This window comes from Nicotiana tabacum, chromosome 1, assembly GCF_000715075.1.
Source record: "Nicotiana tabacum cultivar K326 chromosome 1, ASM71507v2, whole genome shotgun sequence".
NCBI classification, from domain to species: Eukaryota; Viridiplantae; Streptophyta; class Magnoliopsida; order Solanales; family Solanaceae; genus Nicotiana; species Nicotiana tabacum.
This window is the reverse complement of record NC_134080.1, coordinates 35,600,150-35,627,167: the sequence shown is the minus strand read 5'-3', so window position 1 is coordinate 35,627,167 and position 27,018 is coordinate 35,600,150. Positions and strand designations below refer to the sequence as shown.

Sequence of the window (27,018 nt, the reverse complement as noted above, 5' to 3'; positions counted from 1 at the left end):
TCCCGTGTCGACAATGGCAATTATGGCTTTCAGAGCAGGGTCGAACTCTTTGTCTTCACAAATCATTCCGATCAGCGGCCCATTATGGTGAGCAGGTAATGGATTGTTAGTTACATTCGGGATCTCCTCGTCCCTTAGCACTATTTTCCCTTGCTCTATCAAGTTTTCGACCACTCTTTTCAAAGACCAGCAGTCATTTGTATCATGTCCCTCGGCCCCTGAATGATAGGCGCATCTGACTCCAGCTTTGTAAGAAGGTGACGTCGGGTTTTGCCTTGTTTGAGGGATTGGTTGCAAGAAACCCAACTGGACCAGCTTTGGGAACAAAGTTGAGTATGGTTCACCGATGGGCGTGAAAGTCCGCCTTCTAGGTGGCTCCTGAGGGCGGAAGTTATTCTGCGGGGGTTGTGGGTTATAGTGGTTGCGGTAAGGAGGCTGATTTCTGGGAGGTGGAGCTGGGCCTCGGTTGGCTTGTTGTGGCGGATGGGTATAAGGTTGGGCATTCATGACCATATAAGGTTGATGAGCATATGCCAAATTTGAGTGGGGGTAGTAGTGTTGTGGGGCTCTTTCCGGAAAATGGGGCCTGGGATGACGATACTCCCTTGCTTCCGAGGCTGCCATAGTTGTATCTTCCTTCTTCTTCCCTCTTGTCATTCCTCCGGACCCGCTTTGGATGGCCTGGGAAGTCGCCCTTATGGCTGCTTGACTCAGAATCCTACCTGTTTTCAGGCCATTTTCCACCATCTCTCCAATCTTGATCGCTTCCGCGAATGGCTTACCCATGGCTGACATCATGTTTTGGAAATAATCAGACTCTTGAGCCTGGAGAAAAGTAGTGACCATCTCCACTTCATCCATGGGAGGCTTCACTCTTGACGCCTGTTCACGCCACTTAATAGCATATTCTCTGAAGCTTTCTGAAGGTTTCTTCTTCAAATTCGACAGAGAGTTTCGGTCTGGCGCAATGTCGATGTTATACTGGAATTGTTTTACAAAATCTCTGGCGAGATCATCCCATATATGCCATCGGGACATTTCCTGATCCATATACCATTCCGAAGCTATCCCTACTAGACTTTCCCCAAAATACTCCATCAGCAGTTCTTCTTTTCCGCCGGCTCCCCGCAATTGGTTGCAGTATTTCTTAAGATGTGCAATGGGGTCACCGTGCCCATCGTATTTCTCGAACTTTGGGGTCTTGAAACCCGTTGGCAGGTGCACGTAAGGGAACATGCACAGGTCGGCGTAAGAGACGCTCTTTTGTCCGCTCAATCCTTGCATATTCTTCAAACTTTGTTCAAGGCTTCTCATTCTCTTGGAAATCTCATTTTGTTCTGCAATTCTTGGGTTCTGATCCTGCCCGGGTGCAAGCTCGCACTGAGGCGGTAGAGGATTAGTGCTGGTAGCGAACCTGGTTGGTTCCATTGAGAACGATGGTGCTTGGAATGTAAAAGAAGATGAGTCAAAGCTTGGCTTGTACGTGGCAGGCTGTGTCGTAATCGGGCAAGGCGATGCAGTAAAGATGTTCATGCTTGCATCGGTGGATGACATTCGGGGACGAGGCTCAGAAGGCGATCCAGCAGAGAAGGCTGAGGTGGCCGGGTACCCGAATGGGGTGGCAGGATAATTTATGGGGACATTAGAAGTCCCACTTGACCTGGAGAATAATTCGGGGAATCCTGGGACGGCACTTGGCGGCTCTTTCCCATTGTTCCAGTCATCTAGCATTTCCAACATGCGGAGCCGTAGGATTCTATTTTCCTCCGCAGTCGCGGATTCAGGTGTGAGGACGGCTGAGATCGAGCTTTCCTTGGAAACAGGGATTGTTTGCAATGGGATTTCCGAAGACATTTCCACACTTCCTTTTGACCTGGTGAAGTAAGAGTGAGTACTGCTTCTGGTCCTAACAACAGGTAGTTGAACACTTCTCCTTGACCTCGTGAAATATGAGTGTGAGGCCAGACTTTCACCAAACCAACCGTCTTTTCAAAAACCCTAGAAATGCTCAACGACAAACGCACGGTTAATTTGCAGCAAATAACAGATAGTCAATCTCACGTTGGGCATGATGCACCTATACAGTTAAGTGGATTACTACATGTTTGCTACGAGAGCATGCGTCATTCCGGCATTTTCCTCTTATTAGTTTTCCCCCATTTTTTTTTTTTTTCTTTTTTTTTTATTATTATTAATTTTTTATTATTTTGCAGTAAAAGAAATGCGACCGGATCCGATGAGGATTGCCTACGTATCACGATGCCTACGTGAATCAGATCATTACGTAGTTCAAAAAACACAAATGAGCGTAAAAGAAGCAACCTCTTTATTGTTGAAATGGTCTATTACAAACTACATTTTGCGAAAGAAAAAGCAAACTTCGAAAATAAACCTAGACTCAAAATAGGCTAAAAATCACCCTGATGGGAAAAATAGGCAGAAAATGCTAAGATACAGATTTGACTTATGAGTGCATTATGGTTTTGAAAATTGGTGTCCGCGGGGCATCGTCCGGCCTCGCCGCGGTCCTAGGCGTGAGATCCCTCTCAAGTTGCTCCAGCTCGTGCATAGTCTGCTTGACATAACCCATCACTGCCGAGAGGACGGTAACGCTGGACATGTTCTTACATTGTAGACATCTTCTGGTGATGGCATGGGCAATGGCCTTGATCCTATCTCTGGTTTGCTTCTTCTCTACGAGTAGGCGTTTTATCTGATCGCTGCATATCTTGAAGACTTGAGCATCCTGTACATGCTGATGCTTCAGTCGCCGTACTTCCAACTTCATCTGGGCTATTGAGTCGTACCAGTATCTTCTCTCAATTTGGAAATCCTTGGCCTGATTAACTGTTTTGATCTCAAGTGCAGCCATTTCTCTCTTTATTTTAGCAACAGTTTTCTCGTGGTCGCCTTCCAATTGATTCAGGTATCGGCGATGCTTATCTACTCTTGTATCCCACTGTGCCCTGAGCTCGGCTATGACGTTTTCAGATTTCTCCAAACCATCTTGCCATTCCCTGATTTCACTTTTTAACCTTTTTATCAGCTGCTCGTCTGATCGACGCCTTGGCTGTTTATCTGCATCCACCCTTATCTGTTTGACCTGGGCTCTGAGCATTTTGTTTTCCTGAATTAACCTGTTCCGTTCTCCCAGATTGGTAGCAGCTTGCACGTTGTGCTCATATTTCAAGCCTTCTACTTGTTGCTTTAACCTGCTGATTTCGGCGCAATAGCCTCTTTCCTTTGCTAACCAATCCCACTGCCTTTGCGATGATTCAGTGAAATTCCGGATGTGGGGTCTCTTAGCCGGCCTTTCATGCTCAAATTCCCTTCTATACCATGCAAGGTAACCTGGCGTTGTCTCTCCTTTGGCTCGATCCCGCACGCAAGTATCTGATTTCAAATATTGACACTCACTCCAGATTTGGCGAATTTTCGCTTCTGGGAATTGTCCGTTAGGACTTATCTCAACTGCTTGAGTGCTAAGATCTTCCTCATGAGGTACTGTCTGGCATCTTCCGAACTGTCTCAAAACTCGGCAGGGTGCGTAAGGTTGAATGCTCTTAAGCCCCATCAGTAAGAAATGAGTTTTAGCTGCAGACATATATAGGATCTCATCAATAGGCAACCATCCTAGCGTCCATTGTATTTGGCTGGCAGTAAGAGCTTGAAAGAACGAGGTCCATGCCATGACTCCTTTGGGCAAACTGATCTCTTTGGTTCTCGTGTAAGATTCTTCTATGCAGGTCTTTGCCGGGGAACCATGGCCCAAAATCTCGGAATGATGGCAGAGGTGCTCGGTCATCCATATCTGTAGGAGCAAGTTACAACCTTCGAAGAAATTTCCCCCAGCTTTACAAACTGTAAGAGCTCGAAAGATGTCAGATACCACCATAGGCGCGAGAGTACTGTCATTTTGCGTGAGTAAAGTGCTGACGACCCCGGATATCTTCAAATCAATGTTTCCGTCTTTCCTTGGAAATACCAGAAGGCCCAGGAACATCATTATGAACGCTACCCGTCTGTGCTTGTCCCACTTCTGACGAACACCTTTGCTGCACAGTTTGTTGATTGGATTGTTGAATCCCCCCTCATGACCGTACCTATCATATATGAAGCATGGAGTACAAAATCCGGCTGCCAGATCCGGGTTGTGGACTGTTCTGGGTATCTTCAATGAATCTAGGAACCGATGTACCGTGACGACTCTTGGGGCGACCAAGTATTTTTGCCTTAACGGAAGTTCAGCATTCCCGATGTACCCAGCCATTTCTTCCAAAGTCGGGGTGAGTTCAAAATCAGAGAAATGGAAAACATTGTGCGCCGGGTCCCAGTAGGTAATCAAAGCTCTTATGATATCTCCCCGAGGCTGGATTTCCAACAAACCCACGAAACCTTTCAGATATTTCTTGACCTCATTTTATCCTTCAACACCTAGATCATTCCATCATAGTCGTAACTTGACAGGGATTTTGGTCATTATTGAAAAATGTTCATTTTGCATCGTGCTCATTCTGCACATTTATTAAGGTGATTTTAACAAAAATGAATTGACTCAAAAAATATTTTACAAAGGGGATCAAGTTTTGAATACGGCCTTTAAACACTTTGGGGACGAAGATTTTAAGGCTGTGTGGGTCAACTGGACAAAAATGCTAAACAAGACCCAAAGGTGGCTGTTTATGCAAAGTCAGCCTTCCGGCGTCCCTTTTTCGGAAACATTCAGCCATTTATGATAAAACAGCGTCACCCGACTTATTTATGACTCTTTTTATCGTTTTTTTTTTCAAATTAGAAAACTCAATATTGCCAACACGACCTTTCAACGCCTCAGTGACGAAGATTTTAAGGTTGTGTGGGTCAACTGGACCAAACCTTAAAAAAAACCTTATGCAAAGTCAGCCTTCCGGCGTCCCTTTCGGGAACATTCGGCTATTTACGACAAAACAGCATCACCCGACTTATTTATGACAGATTTAAAATTTGACATATATTTTTGGCTATTTTTAGCAAAAGGGAAGGTTGGACACCACCCCACTTATTTATGGCAAAATTTAAAATTTGACACGTTTTTATTTATTTATTGATTTTTGGCTATTTTAGCAAAAGGTGGGGTTGGACCCGATGAGGGTTGCCTACGTATCTCACATCCGGTGAGAATCAAACCGGCGTAGTTCTCGCTATCGTGAATAGAGAAAATCAAATAAACCTAGAAAACAAGAATGTATATTTTTATACTATTTTTGAAAAGAGATAAAGACTAAAGAAAATATTTACTATTATTTTTTTTTTTAGGAAATATTTGGATTATTAGTCTGAATTTATAAAAGGGGTACTACAAAAGAAACAACATTTTTTTTTGAATTATGAATTTTCCGTTTTTTTTTACTTTTAAATAAATACCTTCTCTTTTTTTTTGATTTTGAAAATGATAAAAGGAAAATTTTTATATATTTTTTTTTAAAAATCAAACCAGAAGACCATCTCTTTTTTTATATATATTTTAGAAGAAATTCCGGCGAGGTTTCGACACTACTTGGACATTGGTTTTTCCAAAAGAAGTAATTATCTCCCTACGCTGCTATTTTTCCTTTTTAATTTTTTTAAAAACCGGTCAGCATGCGGAACTGAAGCAAATAAATGCGCAAAACAAATAGGATGCAGCAGGATGGTCTTTTCATTTCCGGTTGCCTGTCCTAGACGGACCCAACCCCTGTGTTGAGTCCCCTAAGTCAAATGCAACATGATGCAAATAAGCGTTCCTACTAGGGATCCGGCATGAAGTCAAGTTATTCTAGGTTCGTAACCTGGGTATTTGTTCTAGACTGTGTACCCGAGCGGACAACTCGAGTCGAGGAGGGGGCTACGTACCGGGGACCCGCGAGATCGTCCGGCTTTGTAACTTGTCCGGCCTCTTTCTTATTTCAGGTATTGACATTAACAGAATAGGGAGTCTCGACCAGCGAGCTTCTCCCCGGAGGTAAGGAGAGAAGGGTTTCGGCACAGTTTATATATAGTTCAGATAATATCAAAGCGGTAAAAGACAACTTTTAGCACGTTATGCAAAAACATGTAATAAAGATCAGATAATAAAGCCAAATATAACAATTATTCTAAGCTCGAATTCTTGAACCCTGAACCAGTGGTTCTGGGTTAACCAATTTCCCCAGCAGAGTCGCCATAGCTGTCACACCTCCTTTTCGCGCGCCCGGCCCCGAAGGGTTAAATGCGCGAGGGGAGTTTTTCCAATTTAAGTGACAATATTCGAAATGGGATTATTTATTTAATTCAGAGTCGCCACTTGGGAAAGGTTTGGCTTTTGGTGTCCCAAGTCACCGGTTTATCTTGAATCCCAAATCGAGGAAATTTTCGACTTTTCCAAATGAAGTCTGCGAACCAGAAATTCTAAGTAAGGAATTCTGTTGACCCGAGGGAAGGTGTTAGGCACCCTCGAATCCCGTGGTTCTAGCACGGTCGCTTAAATTGTTATAATGGCTAAATATCTGATTTAAATACAATGTTATGACTTACATGCTTTTATTAAGTTTAAACCGCTTTATCATTATCACTTATTTTTTTTATAGAATTGCAACGTCGTGAAAATGCATCTCGAACCACGTCACAATCAATGCGCCCGTGATCGTCAACACATTTTGACTTCGTTGAGATTTGGATTTGGGTCACATCAATGTGCACCCGAATTTAAGAATATGATTTAATTAAGCCGCGCCTAAAGAGCCTAACGCGTTATTATTTTTTGAGAAGGCCATGAGATTCACTAAACGGCCTAGCCTGAATTCTAAATATTTATTATGATTATTTATCGAGGGCCCCGCAATTTTGCATTTTTATTTGGCGAGGCTCGTCTCTATTTTAGAAAGGATATCCTAAAGTGGCTACATTTCTAATACATTTGTCCCTAAAACTAGAAGAAGAGGTACATGCTAATTTAATTATATGCTTTGGCCTGATCCAGATTCTTATGATTAATTATTTACAAAGTTAAGAAAACATTATACTTTAATGGAAAAATGCTTTAATTTGACAAGAAATCACATACGAGCTAACGAAATATAACACTTAATCCGAACAATTCTTGAGTTGACCTTAACTAAACTTATTTAGGCTAGATTAAAGGATTTAGCTACTAGATATTGTTACTAATGGGACTTTGAATGTGGCCCTATGTACTGCCTAACGGAACCCAAAAAAAAACTAAATGAAACAGAAACAGCATTGTATAAGGTCAGAGTATACATACCCCGTACTAACAAACAACTACCGAACTAAAACACAAAGGGCTAAACTCAGTCGAGTATCAGTACATACTTTCATACTATTGAATTATAAACTAATCAATTTTTACAGACCCGTTAATGTACCATGAATATTACAACAAATACTTGAACTTCTTCAACCTTTTTCATTTCATGCTTTCGAACTGTTTCAGTTACATCACTATAGGGACTCGAAATGTGTACCTGGAATGCTGGAATGCTGAAATGCAAAGAAGAAGAGGAGAATAACAGGGAAGATCAGCAGCAGCAGGAGTCAGAGTAACAGCAGTAATCAAAACAACACAGCAGAGCAAATTCTATTGCAAGGGATGGAACTATGGTTGAAGAGAAAATAGCCAAATGATAGCAGCACACAGTGTGGTGGAAACAGAACTCCAGACAATCCAATTCCGAGATACACCAAATGCAACAAAACACTGCCAGTAATCTCGATTGAAACTTAGAAGAAGCAATACTACCTAACAAATTGACAACAGATGAACTTCAGACAGACAAAACTAAGTTTCTGATTTCCTATCTATTTTATTTTTTCTTGCTCTCTTTCTATTTCTGTATATATGTGTATCTATGTATGTCTCCAAACCTCTCTTCTCAGATCTCTCCCAGTTCTCTCTGTCTGTCTGTGTGTGTCAATGTGTGTGTATCTCTATGTCTATGTGTGTATATCTTTCTTAGAACTTCAGCTCTCCTTCTTCTTAATTCCCCTTTTTTTCTCACAATTTCCCTCTGTCCCCCTCTTATGTGTGTCTGTCTCTCCTCCTCTCTCTCTCTCAATGTGCCTCCCTTTTATAAGCCTTAACATCACCCCTTTTACAGCCTGATAGACAATTAGAACACCCTCACATGTGCTCTCTTATTTTCAGATTCCACTTACTATTTAAATAAGAACACAACCCCATGATATTCCCTGGCAGACTTACCTTTAAGTAAGGTTTAATATTTCTAAACTAAAGCAGGATGTGGGCAGCATGGTATAATCTGACAGCATATGCTGTCAAACTATTTCAAATGTAACAAAGGCCTTTATGCCTATGTTGTGCACAAGTGCACATGTTGTGCACAAGTGCACATGCCCTCCAATTCTGACTATAGCCAAACAAAACCAAACTTTTTATATTTCTGATTCAGATTAACAACTATAAGTAGCTAAATTCAATTCCTAACTGATTCAGACAATGCTTAACAGAAGCAGATCGATTTGTTTATTGTTCAAACATCTGAAACTAATTGACGACACATGTCGACTCGACTATATTAGTTATAACACATACAATCAAAACCAAAATCAGACATTTAACAGTATAGGACACATGATTCGAATTGTATTGACTATGCAGAATTGTACCCGGGGAATCAGTTAATCAGTTCAAATTTGAAATTTAACTAATTGCACAATAAATACATACATACATATTATCAGAACAAGTAGAAGAAGAAACTCAATCAAACAACAAAGGTTCGGGCAAGGTGGACAGGACACAGTTAATAAAACTCGAAACACAGATTTCACAAAACATGAACAGCTTTTAGAACAATCGCATGGACTAAAACAAATAAAGAAAAGAAAGCAAACTCACCTTAAAACCCGAAAAATCAAAAGCCTTAACTTGGATTCGGACAGACCTTTCTTAAGGCCGAACGGACTTTAATCGAAGTGTTTCTCAGATGAGAAACACTTCGATTAAGGTCCATTAGACCTTAATCTCTTCGGCTTGAACAGATACGGAACATGCACGGAGAAACCTAGGGTTCAAAAAAAATTAGATCTGGGATTCGTGTTTCCCTGGTTAGATTCGGACCAAACCAAGCATGGTTTGGTCACGGGGAGGACGAGGGGGGTCTGGGGACTGTCTGGTGTGAAGTTGAGGTCGATTGGTGTAAATCGGGTTCCAACTCGAATCTTCAAATGAAGATTCGAGAAGGTGGGAAGGGATTCGAACTAAACGGCCAACAGATCAATGTTCAGGGCAGTGAGGGGGTTCTATGGTGTTAAGGTGAAGGCCACCGGCGTTCATGCCGCCGGCTTTCATGGTGAAGGTGTACAGAGGCGGCTCTAGGGTTTGGGGTTCTTGTGAAGACGATGAAGGCTAGGGTTCGGATAGGGGGGCAGGGTAATGTTATGAGTTTATATAGTTAGTGGGTAGGTGGATCCTGGCCGTTGGATGAGATGTGATGAAGGGCCAGGATCCTTCGACTAACAGGGAACGGCGTCGTTTCAAGGGTAAAGGGTTGGGGTCGGTCCGGGTGAGACGGGTCGGGTCTGTTAGTGGGTTCGGGGTGAGAGATCTTGGCCGTTGATCTTTCAGAGATCAACGGCTCAGATCAGCCTGGATAAAAACGACGTCGTTTGTATGTTCTCGAAGTAGGCTGGTTACGGACCGGGCAGGCCTGGATTTTGGGCTGAGTTTGTTTGGGCCAATTTGTTTAAAATTGGCCCAAGTCCGAAAAAAAAAAATTTTATTATTATTTTTCTTCTTTATTTTAAAAACAAAACCTAAGTAAATCAAATTAAAATTAAATAAACACTTAATACAGTTATTTGCACACACATTAAAATATTTTAAAACAGGTAAAATCAAACAAAAACAAAATCACGGACAAAGATGCCTATTTATGATTTTCTATTTAACAACCGGATTACGGTTCAAATTATGCATGACACATACATTTTTTGTATTTTGTTTTAATAAAAAATAAAAATGGGCAAAAATCATAAATAATTAACAAAGTGCCATGTAAAATCCAAATTTGTACAGCAGGACCATTTGTTATTATTTTTTTTTTATTCTTTTGGAGCGATTGTCGCGCGAGACAAAAATCACGTGCTCACAGATATTATTCTGGTTAAAGGTAAAAATTAATATAAAAATAATTAAAATTTATAGTAGGGAAGAGAATGTAGTAAAACAATAGAGATAGTGTGAGGATACTTATACATTAAATTAATTTAAAAATAAATAAATTTAAAAATTTAATTATATAAGTTTAAATGATTAAAAAAATTGAATGCATAAAAATATACCAAATTTCAAGAATAAAATATTTATAGTTATTAAAGACTATTAAAAGAATAATAAGAAAGATATTAATTAAGATAATAAAAAATTATATGATAGTAAAATAATTTTAAATAATAAATAATACAATAACTATAAGAAAAAATAAAAAAAAAAGAATTTGCATAAAAATAATGTGATGAATAAGACATATTTAACTTTTAGATAAAAATAAAGTGATAGTAAGAAGTTTGTTAAAATAATATGATCTAATGTGCTCAAACAAGACAGATCGCAACATGATATATTTAATATTCTTTGATACTGACAGCAAAACGAAGTGCAAGTATTAAAATCAAGTAGTTAGGTTGCTACAAATAAAAAACAAAATAGGTTGTGCACTACGAGATTTGAACAATAATTTCATATCTTACTTCATATTTAATATCTAATGTTATATAATTTTTATCTGAGAGGTTTATATTTTAAGGTTATTTGCACATTATTCAAATAACCAACATCACAGTTTAACATGATTTGTGTCCGCGCATCGCGCGGGTACTAATACTAATACTATTAGAAAGGATTTTATTCAAAAAGAACAATCTTGGGATCCTTCTCTTATTTGCAAAACTAAAAAGGAATATTACAGCTAAGTCTCTGCATCCACCTGTTGGTACAGCTAGTCCGACAGCAAAATGTCCCCATTAGAAAATAAATTTGCAGATTTTATGTTTTAACACCTTTGCACATAGAAACCCAAACAGTTGCTGATTTACAGATTATTCCTCTCTTTAAATTTAGCTTCAAATCGAAAATTTTGTATCCTGGAGGTAGACTAAGAATGTGTTTGATACGATGAAAATCATTTTCCATAAGAATACTTTTCATAGAAAATATTTTCTTAAAATATATTTTTCGATGTTTTGTTGTGGACAAAAAATATTTTCTAAGACACACACACATATATATATATATATATATATATATATATATATATTATAATAATAGTAGCAAATAGGAGTGAGTTTTGTTGAAATTCTTAACTATGCTAGATATTAATAACAATGTCTTAAGTGTTAGTTGAAGAAAAGTAATATAAAGTTTCAAGTATAGATAGATGTAAGGAGATTGACGTCTCGATCATAAGTTAGGAAGTCACTTTTTACAATTTGATAAAAAAAAATTAGTTGAACACATATTCTGTCAACTAAACACAGAAAATGATTTCCTCGTGGAAAATATATATTTTCATGGAAAAAATATTTTCGTTGTACCAAATGCACCCTTTCCACTTACTTATTAGTTATTATCTAGCTTGTGAAGAAAATTTTTAGATTGAAAACTAAAGTTATTCTTATTATATTCATCTTACTAGGTATTCTTTTCACGGGCTATCCTTTGATCGGACCACAAAATCGTCTACAAGCATCTGGCAGTTGCCTAATCAATGATGGAATTCTTGACGATTTAGTATGCCCTTGGGATCCAAGAATAAAGGGTCTATTTGTTCACCAAACAACATTCAGTATTGGTTTGTCCAAAGTAAAAAACTTTAAACAAGATGTGCAAAAACTTGTGGTTTTACGGCCTAAGGCATTATGTGGTTTAGACCTTTACATTGGAATCCTAATGTGGTATGTCACAGCTTCAAATAATTACTTGGGACATCAAGAAGATGCAGTGGATTATGATCCTTTAGGGTTATTTTCTAATGATTGGACAGATCAAATACTTGGGTTAAGGAGTGGATTGTCCATTGTAAAGGGAGGTTGTGCTTTAGAAGGACTATGCATTTGTTCAGAGGATAGCCATTGTGCACCAAAGAAGGGCTACTTTTGCAAACCTGGGAAGGTTTATGTAGAAGCAAGAGTTTGTACTCTGTTATCGTCTAATATTCTTTAGTATTTATGATGAAACTAATTAATTTGCCTGCGCTTCACGCGGTCCTTAAGATTGATTTTATTATAATTTTATTGACATCCACATATTTTTATTCAAATAATAACATATTTTTATCTCAAGAGTATTCAATGAATTATTAGGGAAATAATACTCTCTAAACAATCTTATTTTGCGCATCTTATCCAACCACAACATTTTCTTACTAATCTAATTAACTGGGATTTGTACTGGATAAGCCCTTAGTAAAACCCTCCCTATCAGCTACAAAGAAGTTTTCCGCTACAAATAAAATCTAAACGCAACTTTTATATATATATTATGATATTACATTAATTTTAAGAATACTATATAAAAAGAATCTACTAACATGTGTTTGGTGCTGGTTGCATGAAAAGCTCAACATTTCACTGTTTCAAGCCAACCCTCTTTCCTCTAACTTTAAGAGAACATTCTAAAATTTACAAACTCATTTCATTTAACTCTCATAAATTCCAAGACGCATGCTATAAAGGAAAATCAAGAAGTAACAATTGTACCCGTCCATTAAATGTTGGAGAATACAAAAGCTAAAATATATTGAAGATTATCTGTGTGAACATAGGATTTTATCTCCTCTTTTGCAAATGAAAAACTTGTTCTTCAATTCCTTGCTAATCCCATAAATGAAGTGTCACGACCCCAAACCGAATTCAGTCGTGATGGTGCCTCTCGTGAAACAAGGTCAGCCGACACAAACCCTCAAACCATTTAAGACAGTTATAATAATTGATTTTAAGTCATAAATAAACTATAAATCCCAAAATAAAGAGTGAAATAGAATAATTACAGAAACAACACAGCCCGACATCGGGGTATCACCAGTCATGAGCATCTAAACATCCGTCTAAGAGTATGAAAAGATTACACAGTCTAGTACAAGAAAAGTAAAGATAGGAAGGAGAAGCAATGGGCTGCGAACGCCGAGCAGCTACCTAGTCAACTCCGGATAAGCCTGCGGTGGAAACAAATCAGCCATCGCTAGCGTGGCCCGAGACTCCTGAATCTGCACACAGGGTGCAGGGAGTAATGTGAGTATGCCAACTCAGTAAGTAATAAAAGTAAAGGCAGCTGAGCAATAAGAAAATATATAAAACACAGCAAAATGATACAACGAGGCAGTATAAAACCAGAACAATGCAGTAAAATGGTAAAAGCTCGTAGAAACACCTTAGTTCAATAAAAACCTCTTTAAAACATCTTTTAGCAGTTTAAACGAGTGAATGAAAAACAGGGAGAAAAGATAGATACATAAAATTAGCCCCTCGGGCAAAATACCAACAGAATCAGCCCCTCGGGCTATCTCACAATCACTTGTATCAGCCCCTCGGGCTATATCACATCTTACACTGGGTACCCGCGCTCACTGGGGGTGTACAGACTCCGGGAAAGGCCCTTTACGACCCAAGCACAATAACAAGCCATCTCGTGGCATAATCAAACAGGCTCTCGGCCTCATAATCATGAATCAGTATAATATTGATGTGGCGCGCAGCCCGATCCCATAGTATCCTCACAACACAGGTCATTGGCCTCACTCAGTTAGAATCTCACAAGCCACTTGGGTAACAGTAATACATGATGCTCAGCCCAAAAATATCATTTAAATTATCAAAAACGAGTAAATATAGATGAGTTGTGAAAACAGTAGAATACAACATGACTGAGTACAAATATGAAGTCAAAAACAGTGAGGAATAGTAGTAAAAATTCCCTAAGGGTCCAAAATAGTTGGTACGAGGCCCAAATATGGCATTCAACTCAAAACATGATGATAGCAAATAGTTTTCAATTAAATACGCGGTTAAACAATCATATGGGACGGACTAAGTCACAATCCCCAACGGTGCACGACCCCCACACTCGTCATATAGCGTGTGCGTCACCTCAAAGTAGCACAGCAATGTGAAATTCGGGGTTTCATACCCTCAGGACAGCATTTACAATCATTACTTACCTCTATCCAGTCCAAACTCTAGCCTGTGATGCCTTTGCCTCTCGACTCGGCCTCCGGATGCTCCAAATCTAACCAAATCAGTATATAATCATCAAAATATGCTAAGGGAACAACGCCCACTCGAAAATAATCAAATTACAACACAAATTCCGAAATTTACCAAACTCGACCCCCGGACCCACATCTCGGAATCCGACAACATTTATATCAATGGAATGCTTATTCCCACACGAGTTCATTCATATCAAAAGTACCAAAATCCTCCCACAAATGACTCTTCAACTCCCTAATTTTAGGTCTCCAATTTTCCAAGCCCTAACTTCCAATTTGCTACTGATTTTCCATAGATTTCAAGCTTACAACCTTAAAAATCATCATAAAAACGAGTTTAGGGACCAAGGAAATTGAATTCTCCCTTCAATTAGCTCTCCAAAGCTTCTTCCCGAATGAAATATGGTGAAAATCCACTCAAAATTGCGAAGGGTGAAATATATATATGTTTTGACCCAGGATTTTTGCACCTGCGGTCCTTTCACCACACCTGCGTTACCGCATCTGCGTCCAAAACACCGCATCTGCGGTTTTCACTTAAAATCAGAAGTCCGCACCTGCGCCTCACCCTCTGCACCTGCGGTCTCGCAGGTGCAACCAATCATCCGCACATGCGATTCAGCTCCTTCATGCCAACTTCCGCATCTGCGACTCGCCTTCCACTTCTTTGGGCTCGCACCTGCGGTCCCCAAGCCGTAAGTGCGGTTATGACAGACTTCAGCAGCTTCAGCTGCAAGTCTCCAACTCCAACTCCCCGTCAACCATCCGAAATCACCCCGAGGCCCCCGGAACCCTAACCAAAAGCACGAACAAGTCATATACCACTATCCACACTTATACCAATCTCCGAAATGCCTAAAGAAACATCGAATCAACCAAATGACATCGGATTCAAGCCTACGGTTCCAAAAATCTTCCGAATTCTGCTTTTGATCAAAAAGTCTATCAAACCTCGTCTGAATGACCTAAACTTTTGCGTACACATCATAAATGACACAACGGACCAACTCCAACTTCCGGAATTCCATTCCGACCCCTATATCAAATCTCACCTATCAACCGGAAACGCTAAGATTCCAATTTTGCCAATTCAAACCTAACTCTACTCCGGACCTCCAAAACACATTCTGATCACGCTCCTAAGTCCCAAATCACCTCCCGAAGCTATCCAAACCATCAGATTCACATCCGAGCCTTTTTCACATAAGTCAACATCCGATTGACTTTTCCAACTTAAGCTTACTCAAAAGAGACTAAGTGCCACAAACATTACCAAAACCTCTCCGAACCCGAGCCAACCAACCTGATAACACATAATACAGCTGAACAAGGCAATAAGAAGCAGAAATGGGGGAAACAGAGCGCTAACTCATGAAACGACCAGCTGGGTCGTTACATCTTCCCCCTCTTAAACAAACGTTCGTCCTCGAACGAGTCAAGAAACATACCTGAAGCCTCAAATAGGTGAGGATATCTACTCCGCATCTCCCGCTCGGTCTCCCAGATAGCCTCCTCTATGGGCCGACCTCTCCACTGCACTTTCACTAAAGCAATATCTTTTGACCTCAACTTTCGAACCTGACGCTCCAAAATGGCTACTGGCTCCACATCATAAGTCAAATCATCATCTAACTGAACCGTGCTAAAATCCAAAACATGAGACGGATTGCCAATATATTTTCAGAGCATAGAAACATGAAATACCGGATGCACACTCGATAAGATGGGTGGCAAAGCAAGCTCATAAGTCACCTCCCCAATCCTCCGAAGCACCTCAAAAGGCCCAATGAACCGAGGACTCAATTTACCCTTATTCCCAAATCTCATAACACTTTTCCTGGGTGAAACCTTCAATAGAACCTTCTCACTAACAATGTAGGACACATCCTGAACCTTCCTGTCAGCATAACTCTTTTATCTCGATTGCACTGTACGAAGCCTCTCTTGAATCACCTTCACCTTGTCTAAAGCATCCTGCACCAAATCTGTACCCAATAGCCTAGCCTCACCCAGCTCAAACCAACTAACTGGAGATCTACACCGCCTCCCGTACAAAGCCTCATATGGAGCCATCTGAATACTCGACTGGTAACTGTTGTTATAAGCAAACTCTGCGAGCAGTAGAAATGGATCCCATGACCCTCCAAAATTAATGACACAATCACGCAACATGTCCTCTAATATCTGAATAGTGTGCTCCGTCTGGAGGTGAAACGTTGTGCTCAACTCAACCTGAGTACCCAACTCTCGCTGTACAGACCTCCAAAACTGTAAAACAAATTGAGTGCCCCTATCTGAAATGATGGAAACTGGGACACCATGCAAACAAACAATCTCCCGGATATAGATCTCTGCCAATCGCTCTAAAGAATAGGTAGTACACACAGGAATGATGTGGGAGGACTTAGTCAGCCAATCCACAATCACCCAAATAGCATCGAACTTCTTCAAAGTTTGTGGGAGCCCAACTACAAAGTCCATAGTGATATGCTCCCACTTTTACTCTGGAATAGCCATCTGCCTAAGCAAGCCACCCGGTCTATGATGCTCATATTTCACCTACTGACAATTGAGACACCGAGCTACAAATCCCACAATATTCTTCTTCATTCTCCTCTACCAATAATGCTGTCTTAGATCCTGATACATCTTTGCGGCAATCGGATGAATAGAATACCGTGAGCTATGATCCTCCTCTAGAATCAACTCCCGAAGTCTATCTACATTGGGCACACATATCCGGCCCTGCATCCTCAATACCCCATCATCACCAATAGTCACATATCTAGCATCACCGTACTAAACTCTGTCCTTAAAGACAAGCAAATGAGGATCATCATATTGGGGCTCTCTGATGCGATTAAATAAAGAAGACCGAGAAATCATACAAGCCAATACCCGACTGGGCTCCGAAATATCCAACCTCACGAACCGATTGGCCAAGTCCTGAACATCAACTACAAGAGGTTTCTCTCCAACTGGAATATACGCCAAACTCCCCATACTCACCGCCTTCCTACTCAAAGCGTCGGCCACCACATTGACCTTCCCCGGATGGTACAAAATAGTGATATCATAGTCCTTTAGCAGCTCCAACTATCTTCGCTGCCTCAAATTAAGATCCTTCTGCTTGAACAAGTGTTGGAGGCTACGATGATCAGTAAATACCTCTCAAGACATACCATACAAGTAATGCTTCCAAATATTCAACGTGTGAACAATGGCAGCCAACTCCAAATCATGAATAGGGTAGTTCTTCTCATTGGGCTTCAACTGACGAGAAGCATAAGCAATAACTCTACCCTTCTGCATCAATACACACCCAATACCAACTCTCGAAGCATCACAATACACGGTATATGAACCTGAAGCTGATGGCAAAACCAACACTAGAGCTGTGGTCAAGGCAGTCTTGAGCTTCTGAAAGCTCTTCTCACACTCATCCGACCACCTGAATGGAGTACCCTTTTGAGTCAACTTGGTCAAGGGTGATGCGATAGATGAAAATCCCTGACTAAACCGACGGTAATAACCCGCCAAACCAAGAAAGTTGTGAATCTCTGTGGCTGAGGATGGTCTGGGCCAACTTTAAATCACCTCTATCTTCTTCGGATCAACCTGAATACTCTCACTGGACACCACGTGCCCTAAGAAAGCCACTAAACTGAGCTAAAACTCACACTTGGAGAACTTTACATAAAGCTTCTCCTCCCTCAATCTCTGCAACACAACTTTCAAATGCTCCACGTGTTCCTCCTGACTACGTGAATACACTAGAATATCATCAATAAAAACTATGGCAAACGAGTCGAGATAAGACCGAAACACGTTGTTCATCAAATGCATGAACGTTGTTGGGGCATTGGTCAGCCCAAAAGACATCACCAAGAACTCATAATGACCATATCGGGTTCTGTAAGTTGTCTTAAGAATATCTGAGTACATGATCTTTAGGTGTTGATAACCTGAACGAAGATCAATCTTGGAGAACATTCTCGCTCCCTGAAGCTGGTCAAACAAATCATTGATACGAGGCAAAAGATACTTGTTCTTGATTCTTACCTTGTTCAACTGCCTGTAATCAATGCACATCATCATCGTGTCATCCTTCTTCTTCATAAATAGAACAGGCTCACTCCAAGGCGACACACTAGGCTGAATAAACCCCTTATCAAGGAGTTCCTGAAGATGCTCCTTCAACTCCATTGGTGCCATACGATACGGTGTTATAGAAATGGGCTGAGTGCCCGGCACCATATCAATACCAAAATCAATATCCCTATCTGGTGGCATGCCCGACAGGTCTGCAAGAAACACATAGGAAAAATCCCGCACAACAGGAATAGAATCAATACTAGGAGTCTCTACACCGATATCCCTTACAAAGGCCAAGTATGAAAGACAACCTTTCCCAACTATCCGTTGGGCCTTCAAGAACGAAATCACCCTACTGGGGACAAAATCAGTCGAACCTCACCACTCAATCCATGGCACACCCAGCATAGCCAATGTCACTGTCTTAGCATGACAGTCCAAAATAGCACGTCACGGAGATAGTCAATCCATGCCTAATATCACATCAAAGTACACCATACAAAGCAATAACATGTCCACTCGGGTCTCCAGACCCCCAATAGTCACCACACACGACCAGTACACATGGTCCACAACAATAGTATCGCCCACCGGGGTAGATACACGAACAAATGAAACAAGAGACTCACGGGACGTATCCAAATAACGAACAAAATATGATGACACATATGAAAAAGTGAAACCGGAATCAAATAACACAAAGGCATCTCTGTGGCAGACTGAGACAATACCTGTAATCACAGCATCTAAAGCAATAACATCGGGTCTAGCTGGAAGTGCATAGAAACGGGCCTTACCATCACCTGATCGACCTCCCCCTCTAGGGTGACCCCTAGCTAACTGACCTCCACCCCTAGCTGGGTGGGTGGGTGGTGGTGAAGTAACTGGCATTGAAGCCGATGGCTAACTCCTCTGCTGAGATGAACCCCCAAAACGTCGAGGACACTGCCTCCACATATGACCCAACTCTCCTTTTTCACATAAGTCAACATCCGGTTGACTTTTCCAATTTAAGCTTACTCAAAAGAGACTAAGTGACTCAAATCTTACCAAAACCTTTCCGAACCCGAGCCAACCAACCCGATAACACATAATACAGCTGAACAAGGCAATAAGAAGCAGAAATGGAGAAAACAAAACGGTAACTCATGAAACGACCGGTCGGGTCGTTACATGAAGTCTTTTTTCTAAATACGGTGACCATTCTTTGATGGTGCCTTCATATGTTCAAGATTTTTTTTTCATAAATATATGTTTAACCCAGCATCAGTAATATATATATATATATGAACCAGACAAATTATATTAAAACTTAATCTACCAACAAAGAAAGGGGAAAAAAGACACCAACGATTGATCCCTAGCTAATGGATATTGGAGAAATATAATATGATAATCTTACGTCTTGAACTTCGTGTCTCGAGATCTTGCTATCCAACCTACAAGAATCAGACGTAATAGAAGAAGAAACAATAATGAAGAGATCCTAAAAGATATTACCTATGAACCTAAATACATTTTTCGTGTTAGTAAGAACTCACACATTTATATACCCAAAAAAATTAACCCAACCAGTTAAGCACCATGTTACCACCCTGAAGTTCAATGCATATGAATAAACCAACTTAATAACAGAGTAATACAATAACATAAAAAAAAGTTGTACGAAAGCATATTAAAATGCTAAAACTCATAAACAATTGAGTTCAATGCATATGAATAAACCAATTTAATAACAGAGTAATACAATAACATAAAAAAAGTTGTACGAAAGCATATTAAAATGGTAAAACTCATAAACAATTGAGTTGGCCAATATTTGTATAAAATTAGCAAACAAACGTAAGATCTAACATAAGAGTTGGACCTTTTTATAAGCCAAAACATTCTTGAATTATTATGCATATTGAATCTCCATCAGACTTGTCAAATGGGTCGGGTCGACCCACAAACCGCCCCACATAACCCATTAAAATTGGCCCTTTAACCGGCTCATGACCCACGAAACCCTAATCGGACCAACCCATTAATTTAAGGGGCCTAGGCCGAGCTATAATATTTTGACCCACTAAACCGGACCGGACCCGAACCGATAGCTGACCCACGGGTCAACCGGCCTAGATCAGCTCTCATATATATATTTTCAGATAAGTGGTAAAAAAATTGAATTCAAACATTGAAGAAAGAATATAGTGCCAGACACTACGAGGCGTCTTGTCGAAACAGTCGAATTCTATATGTTTCTTAAGTTTTGATGTTAATAAAGTATGATCTTTCTTTCATTTTTATTCTAACTGGCTTCAAGCTAAGACATGTAGTAATTTCAAGTTCGTATGATTTTTCTTTCATTTTTATTCTAACTGGCTTCAAATACATGTAGTAATTTCAAATTTGTATATATGTATGAAGTTTGAAATTTTATCATTTACATTTGTTTTAAACTTTTTAAATTAAATTGGATTCGGCCCATTAGGGACCGGGTTAAGGGGTTACGGGTTACGGGTCCGAGTCGGGCCAATATATTTTGATTAATGGGTCAAAATTCTCTGCCATGCCTGTTCCAACATACGCTCACCATATCAATAACTACACGCAACACCAACACATGGCTGCATACCTTAGCTGAATTCACAACTTGCACCACGTTACTCACAGGACCACAATAACATTCTCTGATCAAATAATTCAGAATTCCACGAATCTGATGCTCCCATTGCACCTCATGACCTACATAGTTCTTGCTCTAACTCTTACAATACCGCCACGACAGAAGAGATGTGTAGAAATTCATAACCGATTGCCGAATCAACAAATTATTGGTTCTACACCTCTAACAAGAACCATCACCTCATTCTGAACCAAATAGTGGTCTTAGCTCCTTAATATACTTCATATAATCAGATTGCACTGATCCTAAATCCAATGATATCATCTCACCCAATACGAACTGCTCAGGAAATAAGCCACCCCAGACATGATCAAAAGTCTCATATGATGCCACAACGTGCCAATAGGCTTCCAATTCGAATGTGATACAAAAGGAAAACGAACTCTGGAAGGGACTACTCAACTCACGCTGCTAATATGGATTTCCTCGAAAATGGAAAACAAGACACACAAAAATTAGAATACAGAAGACTGCAGTCAACATCACACTGTTGTGGCGTGCAACCTGATCCAAATACATACCCATGGAGGCGTGCCACCAGATCCACACATAGAATTCACATAAGGAGATATACATCGAGTTAAATTTCTCATTACAACAAAATATCGAATATCGATCACAAGTATGCTTAGTGCATAATACCATCCCTAGGGAGATATATAGTGCCATAGGCTACAAAACTCAAGCACAACTGAGGTGCGATATATGATCTGAATCTTGAGAGTCATCCTGCTCATATAACATCATCACTACGCGGAACCTCAACACATAAAAAATTCACCAAGCCATCTCACAACTCATACGGTGAAATATATCATTACATGAAATAACTGACGACAAAATAGTACCCCGACTACTTGTCCAAAGGAGCGCATTGCTGAAATGAACACATCTGGCCTGATATAGAGCCCATATTCACATTTAGATTCATCCACAGACCTCAAGCTTATTCTGATCACACTGAACTAGGCTAATAACCTTTCAAAGGTCCATAATAACTCCCCTTTTCTCATAACACACAAGAACAACCATCATAACCGGAGTAATCCTCCACAGTCCACACCCAATAAACCGAGTGCCCTCCAGGCATCAATTCTCAATTTAACAACATCACCACAATCTTCATACTTGGTTTAACTCTTCAATCAATCCAGTGACTACATGCCACACTTATACAACCCTCCTGTGGGGCACGCTCCTACAACCTTCCGTAACAGATGACAGGTCTGTACATCTAAACTACCGGCCGCACTAACGCTGAAAAGCGATCTAGAATCCTTAACCAGGATGCAAATCCTTTTTCACAAAAACAGCGATCTCAGGTGACGCTGAAGACAATACCAACTTACTTTAAACATCAAAACTCCTTTCCTACTCATCCGAGCTCATGACATTCTTGCCAATACCTAACTGCAACCTTGATCCTCACTTCCAAATCCATACCACTCACTGCACCCATCATGCCAATATACGTTAGGACACGATTTTCATCACAACTCCAGAACCACTAATAGATTAACATTTCATCATATAAAACATTTCACTTAACTCACTTCAGGAGAACCATAGCAACATACAAGTGAAATCTCATAACCATAAAATATACAAATCTTCAAGTAGTGATCTAAGCCACCATAGCCCTTCTGGGATCCACCTACACATAACAGGCCATAACAGTGGAATACTTATGAATAACATCAATTACGGCGGCCGACAGGTCTCACCCATACCGTCACAAATCACTTGCATAACTTAATCACACTAAAGGATCTAGTCACTATCATCATCATGCCAATTCAATCATGGTTAACCAATCTACTTCTTCTAACTTAACCTCAATTGCCTTAGGAATAATAATAGTTCCATTCAACACATAGCGAACTCAATCCGCACTCATCCCGAGTGACCTTGAATCACGAGACCCTGCTCTCTCAAATCCCACGAACCATTTCATACCTCCCTTGTGCACGCATTCACATCCTCAACTGGTATGCCCATTCTGATAATCCCACTACGGATCCGAAGTCTTTTCTAATTTTCCTCCCAAATGCTAGGCTGCAAGTCAAAACATCATAGAACATCCTGGGTCTCTTCTCATAAGCTGCTACAAAAGCTTGATTCTTATCCGTACCTATAGGCTCGAAATCATTAGGCACCACACTTTACCCCTATGAATCCACTAGGAGCGTTGTTGAGAGCCACCCGCTCTGACTTGGCCTCTAATATAATCAACTCCATGAATCTTCTAGTACATGAATACCTTCTAGGCGAAGCACTCGACAAAATCACTTCTCTTGAAACCCGCATCTATACAAGTCATAATTCCTAAATCCTTCCCCAAGTATGAACATGAGCCAAATAAAGCCAACCATAGCACACATTTAACAATTCCTTTGCTCGAATTACCACTTATGTTCCTTTCCCGTAGCTGAAATAACCCATCAATATGCTAATAACCAGAAATCTCGCAAGTAGTTAACCATGCAACCCAATCATAGGCGGTGGGACTCTCCCACTTAGCTTGAAGCCACTATTATACGCCTCTAGAATTCACCAAGATTCTTTATCTCTTATTGACATGACCTCACGCAATTAAACCGCCAGATCCCTTGAAATCATTCCATTAGCACTTCACATATTCGACCTCTTACCGGAATAGCCAGTAAAATCCTCCGCAGAAGCTTCGCCAACCATGCGACCGCTAACCTACTCACAGGGAATAACCCACCTATGGAAATCACTTTCCGACATCTTCCAACGCTGCTGCATGGGGTACAATCACTACGACATCAATAACCCATCCCGAGTCCGAGCTCACTCTCTAGATGCACAAGTCCATTCACCCCTCGTGGACATCAATTAGATATGCGGCAACATCCTTCCAATTCAAAGTTATGTTGTATCCTTCTTCATGTCAAGTAGCTCCTTTCCATTATATCAAATCTCCTGCCGCATAATAGCCTATGCTCCAAATTAAATTCGTAGGCCCTAATCACCAATCTCTAAAATGCCCAAATCATTCCAAACTCCACTCAAGGTGTGTGGTCATCCTACCACCAAGCCCATATGCAACTCTGCCACTCTCCCACTTTGGCGGAACTCACCCCTTTAATCGACTACTCGACCTTTTCCTCTTATACTTGGTCTTCTAGAAATTTTAACCACCGCCTGACACTCCCAACATGTCCTTCCTCATCCTTTGTTGCTCAGTTGTTGCCTTAAATAAAATCCATCTTCGTAACACTTGAATCCACAAATTGCTACTAACTTTAAACCTTTCCGAAGATCATCGATCTCGAGCCATCAACATTAGAAACACCGATTCAATCCTGATTCACCACCCATCGCGATCTCTGACAGTCTCCTCTTCATTATTATTTCACAATATCCCTCCCTAAAGGCGAATTGAAGAAAACCATAACACCGGCGATCTCAACATATTTAATCGAGGACGACGATACCACGTCACAGATGAAAATTCCACCACGCTCGAAAATACCAAGCCTCGTTACTCCATCAACCCTAATCTGAACATCCTTAGCCTGATTGCCTTTCCCCCGCCGAGAATAAAATATCGAATCTCTAAATCATGCACTGAGTAAACCTCCCTTCAAGCCGTCCACTGCCCCGACACAGAGGCAAGTATCCTACCATCACATTAATACTGCGCGATAATTGTTCATAAGCATCATCGCGACTTGTGCCTAGCCTCAGAGCTCTCACAAGTACAACTACTGAGCTAAAACGACATAATATCTTTCCACAAGGCAACGACAATAGCTCACCCAACTATATCGGGAGAAACATCCCGCACCACATTTGTAGTACTATTACAATTCTTCAATTCTCGATTTATAACAAGCGATTCGCGTCGCATAAGATTGAGTAGGAAGGAAACAAGGGCATAAGCCTCAAGGAATCAAATTGCACGATGAGGAATCAAGAAGGGAGGTGCTCCTATCAGTCTTGTAGCCTCTCAAAGATAAGTACAAACGTCTCCGTACCGATCCGCGAGACTCTACTAGACTTGCTCATGACTCATGAGACCTAAGGGAGCCTAGTGCTCTGATACCATGTTGTCACGACCCAAATTCCACTAAGGGTCATGATGGCACCGAACACCGCTGTCAGTCAAGCCAACCAAAATACTTAATTAAATTCTCGTTTTAATAATTTTTGAAAACTATGATTTTCTTTCAATTTTTCCAGTAAAAGATAAGCGTTTCAAATCAAATATAAATGTTAAGAAGTTAATACAAGATACCCCATAACCATCCCAGAATCCGGTGTCACAAGTGCATGAGAATTTACTAGGAATGAAATAAAAATATAGTAACTGTCTGGAACATAAGTAGACAGAAATGAAAATACAGTACAATACTCTGAAGGAGACTCTGCTGGCTATGGTCGTCTCGATAAATGCAACTCACCTGAGTCTCTGTATCAACCATGCCGCTATGCCACTAGCCACACATAAACCTGTGCAACAAAAATGCACAACAAGCATAGTATGAGTACGAAAACAACGTGTACCTAATGAGTATCCCGTCTAATCTCGAAGAAGTAGAGACGAGAGGTCGACTTCGACATTTACTAGTGGTCCAATAGTAATATATTTTTAATGCGAGTAGTCATGGATTTATTAAGAACGACAGTAATTTTAAATAAATCCCGAACATGTAAAAGTTCCTTTTTATATGAAGAGTCTCCGGATTCATAATCTATTAATTAACAATTGTCTCAAGTCGGGGAGAGCAAATATCAATATCAATAAATCTCCAGGCAAGCAATACAAGCATGCGCAAATCATGTCGAGGTCGTATGGCCCGATCCAACATAAATGTAAAATGTGCACTGCCGAGGGTCGAACGGCGCGAACCATAGATGCATCTATATAATCTACCGAGGTGTTCGGTTCTTCCGAAATTAAACACACACAGACAGTCAACCAAAGAGTCAACATGGAACAATTATCCAAAGAAAAGCCAATTCTCTTTTAACAATTTAAGAAAATGAAGTTTAAATCTTTTTAAAAATTCATTTACTAATCTGATATGATTTAAGTAATTCAAATTGTCAACAAGGTTACAAATATTTCAAGTATAGCATGTTTTTGGGCCCTAGACTACCCGGACAATAGCATAATAGTAGCTACGCACAGACTATCATCACCTTGTGCATACGTAGCCCCCACAAATATGAGCACATAACCAATTATTTCACCTATGGGGACAATTCCCTCTTACAAGGTTAGGAAGGAGACTCACCTCGCTCTGAAGATCCATAACCGCCATTCCACGCTCTTCCGAAGACTCGAATCGATGCACAATGCTCCAAAACTATCCAATAATTATGCAAATCCATTAATATATGTTCAATTACTCATTACAATCCGATTTATAACAATTCCTAACCCCGATCGAAAAGTTGACAAAATTACCCTCGGGCCCACGTGCTCGGCTTCCTAAATTTTTCGAAGATAAAATTTACCCATAAACTCACGAACTCAAATATATGAGTTTCTCTTAATTTTATACCTAAAATCGTGGTCAAAATCCAAGAATACGAATTTTCTAGGTTTTCCCTCAAACCCCAAGTTTCTACTAATTTCCATGTCCAAATTTGTATATAATCATGTATTTTAACTAAAAACTAGCATAAATTACTTACCTCATGCTTGGTAGTGAAAATGTCACCTCAGAGTTGCTCCAAAATCGGCTCCAATGGAAGAAATGGGGTTGAAATTAACCCAACCCCCCATTTAAAAGAACCTCACTGCTTCCAGCATTTCTGCAACTGCGGTCCCTTGACCGCTTTTGTGGTTCCGCAGGTGCGGCCTTTCTACCGTTCCTGCGATTTCTCACTAGGCCCCCTTTTCTGCTTCTGCGCCTCAACAACCGCAGGTGCGGTCCTGCTTCTGCGGCTACATGACCACATCTGCGGTCTCTTCACTTCTGGTCAAAATCGTGTTTGCGCCCCTCCTAGCCACTTCTGCGGCTCTGCACCTGCGGC

At 40.4% G+C, this 27,018-nt stretch overlaps 1 pseudogene; it reads left to right on the top strand.

The window, feature by feature from the left end:
* LOC107813849 (putative L-gulonolactone oxidase 6) overlaps positions 1 to 12,199 on the top strand; it is a 44,027-nt pseudogene extending 31,828 nt beyond the window's left edge.
* The last annotated feature ends 14,819 nt before the right edge of the window (positions 12,200 to 27,018 follow it).